Raw genomic sequence first — 8,274 nt, forward strand, 5'->3', positions numbered from 1 at the left:
GCACATAGCAGTAGACACAAGCACCTTTCTGTAGCACTAAGAAACCAGTAGTAGCACCTAGAAACAAGTATCTCTAATCAGCTCTTATGATTATCAGTAGAACTTAGAAGAAAACAGTATTTCCTTTCACTTATGTCAGTAGTCCCTAGCAAGTAGCACTTGCACCTAGCCTCCAGCAGTAGCACACAGCGGTTGCACCTACAGCTAGCAGTAGCAGCTAACAAGCAGCAGTAGAACTAAGCACCTTTTAGTAGCACTTAATAGCTAGCAGTAGCACATTGCAATTTGCGGTATATACAAGAAACAAGCAGTAACTCTGATTATCTTTTACTGAATTCTAGCCCTTAGCAATATAACTTAGAGTTATAACTTAGCAGTATCATTTAACACCATGCAGTATTACTAAGCAGTAGAACCTAGCAAGTAGCAGTAGCCCAAAGCACCCAGTAGTTGCACCTAGAACATACAGGTAGTACCTAGCCGCAGCACTTATTAGCTAGCAGTGCCATATTGCCAGTAGCAGTAGTTCATAGAAAAAAGGAGTAGCAGCAAGAACATAGCATTAGAACCTAGCAGTAGATTCTAGCACCTAGCAAAAGCATCAAGCATCCAACAATTTCTCCTTGCACCTAACAGTTGCACCTTGCAGTAGAACCTAGCAACTAGCAGTTGCACCTAGCAGCCTAGCACCTAGCACCAAGCAGTAGCATCAAGCACCTAGCAGTAGCACCTAGCATTGCAAGTAGAACCCTGCAACTAGACGAAGAAACTAACACTTAGTATCTAGCCGAAGAAACTAAATCCTAGCTACTTGCAGTAGCATCTAGCACCTATTATTATAGAGTAGCACAAAGAATTTTTTAGTAGCACTTTACACCAAGTTTTAAAATCTTGCACCTATCAGAAATACCTTGCACATAACAGTAGAACCTAGCAGTAGCAAATAGCACAAGCAGTATAATCTTTTTCCTAGCAATTAAACATAGCAGTAGCAGCTTTCTGTCGAACCTATTAACTGGCAATAGGATCTTTAACCTTGCAGTTGAACCTAGAAACTAGAAGTAGCACAGAGCAACTTTTAGTGATTTTTAGCACTTAGCAGTACCGCATAGCAATTACCGGAAAAACGAGCATTTTTTAGTTTTTCCTAGCACCTATCAGTAGCACCGAGATCCTAGCAATAGCACCTATCAACTAGAAGTAGTTCCTAGATAATTGCAGTAGTTACTTTTAACGCAAAAAGTTTAACGCAAAGTATTGCAAAAGCAATATTTGTAATTATTTGGTGTTATAATTTTACTTTAGGTCTCGAAAACTAAGATATACACATCGTAATTATTAGGAGCTTCTAGATTTTTTACTAGAGTATGTCAAATATTTTGCAGGAAAGTTTTTTTAGCATTATAATTAAATTTTCCTCACCAGTGAAAAAAACGTGCTCTAAGTTTAAAAAAATGTTGATTGCAGATACAGAAAGGAAGATTTTTGTTGAAAAAATTTCGAATTCTAAAGGAAAAGAACCTTAAATACGCACGAATAAAACTATATACATCGCATAGATAATTCGTAGAAAGACCATTAAAGATATCGTCATATTTTTTAAACGCGAAAACACTATTTGTGACTATTTGCTATAGTAATTTGTCACTTTTTCTTAATAACTAGGATATATAGAGCGTATATTTAAAGATCTTTTTGATTCTATACTCTAAATTTTCAATAATTTTGCTGGATATTTTTTTTAGAATAATAGTACAATTTTTTCGATGACGAAAAAAAGGTAGTCGAAATTGGAAAAAATTTTGATCGCAGATACAGAACATGTAGTTCTGTATCTGCATTTATTTTTCGATGAAAAAACATCTTTTATGAAACGAAGAATATCTTTAATACGAAGTAATAAAACATATAACATCCTATAGATAAATTGTTGTAAAACTATCAAAGACATAACCTCTTTATTCTGATAGAAAATTTAGTTTTTTATTATACACTGTGGGAAAGTTACCTAGGTTTTTGTTATAAAGGCTATAAAATGCGAACGTTTAGAGATCTTATAGATATCTAATTCCTACAAATCAAGAACACTGCTAAAATATTTTAATAAACGAAATAAGGCAAGTTATTTTTAATGCGAAAAAAATGCTAAACAATAAGAAATAATTTCGATTGTTAATAGTACACAGACAACTTTCGTCGAAAACATGTCGCATTGGAAACAAAAAGTACCCTTAACACAAGGAAATTTTAATATATTACATCGTTTAGGAAATGCCTGGTAATAACTTCAAAGATTTCGCTCTTTTTTTTAATAGCAAAAGCAATATTTGTTATTATTTGCTGTAGGTATTTCGCTTTAGGTGTTGAAAACAAGGCTATATACAACGTATTTTTAGATATCTTTTAGAATTCTAAATTGAATTTTCTAGAATTTCGCTGTATATATTTTTTCAGAATAATAGCAGATTTTTCTTCTACGGCGAAAAAAAATACTTAAAGCATGAATTAATTTCAATCGCAGATACAGAAAGCATGTTTTTCGATGGATAATCCTTCTGTACAAGATGAGAAATACTTTTAATTATAAGTAGTAAAATTATATTACATGTTATAAATAATTCGTGGTAAAAATATCAAAAAATACTTCTTTTTTTCGAAAAAAAAACCTTATTTTGAAATATACGCTTTAGGAGTCTTGCCTGGGTTTTCGTTATTTAGCCTATTAAAATGGTAGCTCTAGAGATCTTTTAGGTTATTAATTCGTATTGAACAAGAATGAAGCTTAAATTTTTATTGAACGTAATAAGGCAAGTTTTTTGGAAATGCGAAAATAAAAGTTATAGAGAACTCGAAATAAGCTCTATCGTTGATAGAAGAATGACAATTTTTATCGAAAACACATGGAACTTGAAACAAAATGTACACCTAATACAAAGAAATTTAACTATTATACATCGATCAGGTAATTCTTGGTAATGCCTTGAAAGATGTCTTTCATTTTTTAATCGCGAAAGCAAAATTTGTGATTATTTGCTTTAGCTGCAGGAGTTTTGCTTGGGGTTTCGTTATTTAGCCTATAAAAAAAGTAAATATGTAGATCTTTTTTATTTGTAGCAAGTATCGAACGAGAATTGTGCTTAAATTCTTATTGAACAAAATAAGTCTAGTCTTTTGGTAATGCGTAAGTAAAGTGCTAGAGAACAAGAAATAAATTCGATCGTTGATACCAAACAGACAATTTCCGTCAATAGCGAATAGCATTAGAAACAAAAAATACTAAATTCTACTATGTACTACTAAATTCTAACATAAAGAAATTTAACTATATTACATCGTTTAGGAAATTCTTGGTAATTCCTTCCAAGATGTTTCCCTTTTTTTAAACGCGAAAGCGCTATTTGTTATTATTTGTTGTAGGTATTTCGCTTTAAGTCTCGATAACAAGACTAAACATGTCGTATGGTAAGATATCTCTTAGAATTCTAAATTGAATTTATTAAGAATATTGATAAAAATTTTTTTTTCAGTATAATAGCACATTTTTTTCGATTGCGAAAAAAAACTAATCAAAGCTTAAAATAATTTCCATCGCAGATACAGAAAGAATTTTTTTCCATAGAAAACTCTTTTATACGAGACGAAAAGTACCTTTAATACTGTTTATAGAATATAAGACTGGAAGCAATTTGAAATGAATGTCGTAAGTTCGGAGAATTCAACGTATGATTCAGTAAGATAGAAAAGGATAAATAAATCAATCAACACAATATTACGCGATAAAGAGCACTTGCCTCAGCATAAAAACTCTACGAAGTTTAAAGAAAAGCCGGGGCAAGCGAAGGCTTCATTCGAACAAATAATACAGTAAGTAGTACCCTGTGGATAAGTAAAAGAAAGAACGCATGCACAAACTACGTCGCGAGGTACCCCTTTTTCATACGCTTGAGAGCTCTTTTACCTTTGTTTCCGCCGCAACGTATTAAGATACAGCAATCTACTTCGATCCGTTATCAGTCCTACCAATATACGATATACTCGTCACCAACAACCTTAACCTGGATTGTAGCCTTTGCAGCAATAACTCTATCCCACGTTGATAGCCCAGCAAGAACTACAAAGAAACACCGCCGCTCTCACTTAGACAATGCCAATATTAGTTATTTACGTACTGTCTAAAATGGAAACCAGGAAGATTCCTTAAGAGAAGGAGTGTTATTTATCCGAACCCACCCTTTTCTAATTGATTTGGTTGAAAGTCTAAATTTATTATACCCGAGTCCAAGTCACAATAAAAGAACGTCAATATTGTAATTTCTATTTATATCTAATGAGAAAGAGGGAGGGAAAGAAAAAGAGAAATTTTTAGACAGATGACTAGATCAGTTATTGGTTTATTATCGATCAAAGCGACACGTAGTTATTAATTTTGTAAATTCCCTTTAGTTGCAATATCGATCGATAAACAGTTTCGAGCTATCGATACGATCGATAAACAGTTTCGAGCTATCGATACGATCGATAAAGTATCGACTTTATCGGTCGATATTTTTCTCTCTTTTTTTTTCACTGTTTGCATTAGTATACATTAATAAAAAATAATAGACGATCTTTTATTTTATAGTTTATTAATCATTTTCTATAAAAGTTTTTTTATTGTTATTTGTCGATAATTACTGAACAAGTATTAAATACGTTAGACTTTTATCTACTTTCGTTAGAGAATACTATTTTGTGAGTACATCTAAAAGATTTTAACTTTTATTTGCATTAGAGAATATTTGATCTTATCCAATAAATTTCATGAATAAAAATAAAATTAAGACTTATTTATAATAATATACTTTAGAACTAACTTTTCGAATATACAAGATTCAGCCATTTGTACATTCATCAAAAATAAACATCGAGTGTATGCTACGGACGGATTAGCTGAGCGTCAGCTGTGTCAGACGGCTCGACCAATCAGAAAGGGCCATCTTTGAAGCGCTAGCAGCGACACCTATAGCACGCTTGCCCGGCGCCTATTACTTTTGTGGCGTTCTCACAAGACACTCTTTCGTACCTGTTTCTTGATTTCATTTTAAATATATATTATTTTATTATTTATCTTTTTTACACGACTATCTGAAGTTCCTCATCGTAACGCATTTAATTTGAGTGAATTTAAAGTAATTCCATCGTTCGTTCGGAAATACAGTGCGATTAGGTCAAGGCGGGAAGCAGCGTTTGCAAATGGACGCGGAAGAGTCTCGATGCATGTGCGTTCGTGTTGTTTCGAAAACGTTTTAACGCTGTTATTTCATATACAAGTGAAAAGAAATTATCAATAAGGAGACTAATGTACTCGTTTTATTCGAGAAAAACTTCGTCGAGTGCCTTTGTGCTTAATTATTGGAAAAATCGGATGTAATCCGGAAGACTCATTGACCGAAGGAAGAGCTTAGAGACACCTTTGTTTGATCAAGGAAATTCTTCTTTCCTGAGAATGACATCAGTGTTTGTCCGATGATAGAGGTCAAGGGAAGTCCTTTTAAAAGTATTTATCGAAATTGAAAAATTTTCCCCTTTTGAGGTTATGGTATTCATATAGAGGGCGTCACAGCGCCAGATTGCAAGCAGGGGTTGGTCATCGCTTCGCGCGCAGGTCTCCCGCGCTTCGAGATCCACGTCCTCCGATTTTTCCATGAAAATTTTATTCCAAATTCATTTACACTCAAACGTTACATATCTAAGGACTAGAGAAGATTTTCTTAAGATTAAATATTTCGAGTGACTTTAAGTTTAATACTTATATATCGGATTAGAGTATCAGGGAAGACGACGTGCATTATGGCGATCGAGTGTGCCTGAACTTCGCGCGCTACCATCATTTTCGGTATTTTATAGACAATATTTTTCGATCAAATTTCGCTTTATTATCTTCAATATTTAGAACGATATCGGTCGATTCGTATAATAAATACAAAGAATAAATAACTCTTGGAAATATATAGAACTTAGCCAAGGTATCTCGGCAAGATGCAACAGACCAGGTGAGTGCTCGACCTTCTGTTCTATTAAAAGTTTTTTCATTATCTCATTGGTTTTCATTTAGAACAAATTGATACTCATTATAGCGACCTTGGAACACTCTTAGCAAACATTCGATTACTTTTTCTCCCTTAGTTGTGGCTTCAATTTATTTTATATAACCTTCTCTTGTTACTATTCACATATTAAGATTTCTAAAAGAAGAAATGCTATAGCAAATTAATTATAAACTTAACAGAGATATAATAAATGACAAATAGTTAAAATTTTCCATTGCATCCTGTATTGGATGTTTAATTGTTGTACTTAGGTCATTCATTTTTTATACGTTGTCTCATTTATATCTTTATGATAGGAAAACAGTAGTTGTATAATTTTTTTCTTTTTCATTTATCGACAGCTTACAAGAGAAGAAACCTTCACATACCTATTTGCAATGTGGTAGAGAGATGCAATCGATGAAGCGCAAAAGGAGTACAGCTGAACTTTCTGAAGATTCAGAAAATATATATCCCCCTAGCAAAGTACCAGCATTAACTCACGTGCCATACAATGAGTCTTGTAATGGTGCGCTTTCCATGGAGAATCCATGCACGCCTCTTCAAACATCTCCAACGCCTTTAAAGGAACAGCAGGAGCCAGCAACTTGGTCCGAATTAAGAAACGCGACTTGTTTCTTAACACCTTCCGGCTCTAGCAATGGAACAAATAGGTCAGCTCCGCTTCCAGTCTTTTCTTGGGCAGATAGTACGCACGTATGGAGACTTATGTGTTTGGCAGATCAAAAGACTCATAGTCAAAAAGATTCACATATGTTTCAAAGGCATCCGACATTACAACCACGAATGCGAGCTATATTGTTGGATTGGCTTATTGTAGTATGCGAAGTGTACAAACTACACAGACAAACTTATTACCTTGCTATGAACTATATAGACAGGTATCTGTCTATTCATCAAAATACCAGAAAGTCAATTACAACTTATAGGTATTACATGTCTGTTCATAGCAGCTAAGGTACGTATTCTTTATTTACCTTTTTTTTGCATTATTATCTACTCATTTCAAATACTTTATTTATAAATATAACAATCTAATGAAACATTTAATTTATTTTCAGGTCGAAGAAATTGATCCACCTAAAATAGCTGAGTTGGCATACGTCACTGATGGAGCTTGTACCGAGGAAGAGATTTTAGGAAAAGAGTTAATCATTTTGAAGGGATTCGGATGGAATCTATCATCCGTGACTGCTTTCGAATGGCTTAATATTTACATGCAAATAGAATGCGGTGATTGGTCTAAGCCCAACATGTTTATATATCACAATATGGCGGATTACATTATACGCAAGCTGCTCAGCTTTTGGATTTAGCAACTTTGGATGAAGGCAGTTTAAAATTTCCTTACAGCCACCTAGCTGCAGGATGCATTTACCATATACAAGGACGAGAGTGTGCTTTAAATGTGTCGCGTCTTTCTTGGGAACAGTTGGCCCCTTGCGTCAAATGGTTAATCCCATTTGCTAAAACAATATTGGAAGATGGTCCCAAATTTTTGTTAAGTTCCACTGTATCTTCTGTAGAATCTAACTCTGGATCTGGACTTAAAGCAACAGTACCTACATAGTGATAGACGAATCGCATCGAATCCAAACTCATGTTGTAGATCTGAACATGTTAGAGAAAGCGCAACAACGATTGATAGAGGATCTTCTACCAACTGACCTAGAAGAAATAGAAAGTAAAACTGAATCCGATTTAAATAGTAGTCCAACTGAAAATTGTCTTTTAACTCCTCTTCTAGCGGTCAAAAAAATTATCCATCGACTCCAAGTCATCCACCACAGTTTCGCCCGTAAACATAATAATTATTTGCTAACTATTACTCATCTCTTTACGAATAATTTTTTTAAATTTTAGAGTTATTATTTTGAAATAGAAGAAAGAGATTTATTATTGATAAGAAAAAAAAGAATTATGAGAAATGGAGGAGATAGAGAGAGAATGAAAAGAAAAAAAAACACTAACAGCGCTCACGCGATCAAATCTTATGCTCGTGCGTATATTAGTTGTTACTTTTATTTCGTAAATAATATGCATAATGTTAATTCCTTTATGTACATTGATCGATAGATCATATCTTGAACATCGTTTAGTATGAGATGGTGATTATTGTAGAAAATAACTCTGTAAAAGGCATTATTATAAGAAAATATCCATTCTGAGCACAAATTTAATGTAA

The 8,274-nt window shown here is 33.5% G+C and overlaps 1 pseudogene; it reads left to right on the forward strand.

Annotated features, from left to right (window-relative positions):
• Positions 1-6,018: 6,018 nt before the first annotated feature.
• Positions 6,019-7,891, forward strand: LOC122525237 (annotated as a pseudogene).
• Positions 7,892-8,274: the final 383 nt, after the last annotated feature.

The sequence above is a fragment of the Polistes fuscatus genome, unplaced genomic scaffold, assembly GCF_010416935.1.
Source record: "Polistes fuscatus isolate 324 unplaced genomic scaffold, CU_Pfus_HIC Scaffold80, whole genome shotgun sequence".
NCBI classification, from domain to species: Eukaryota; Metazoa; Arthropoda; class Insecta; order Hymenoptera; family Vespidae; genus Polistes; species Polistes fuscatus.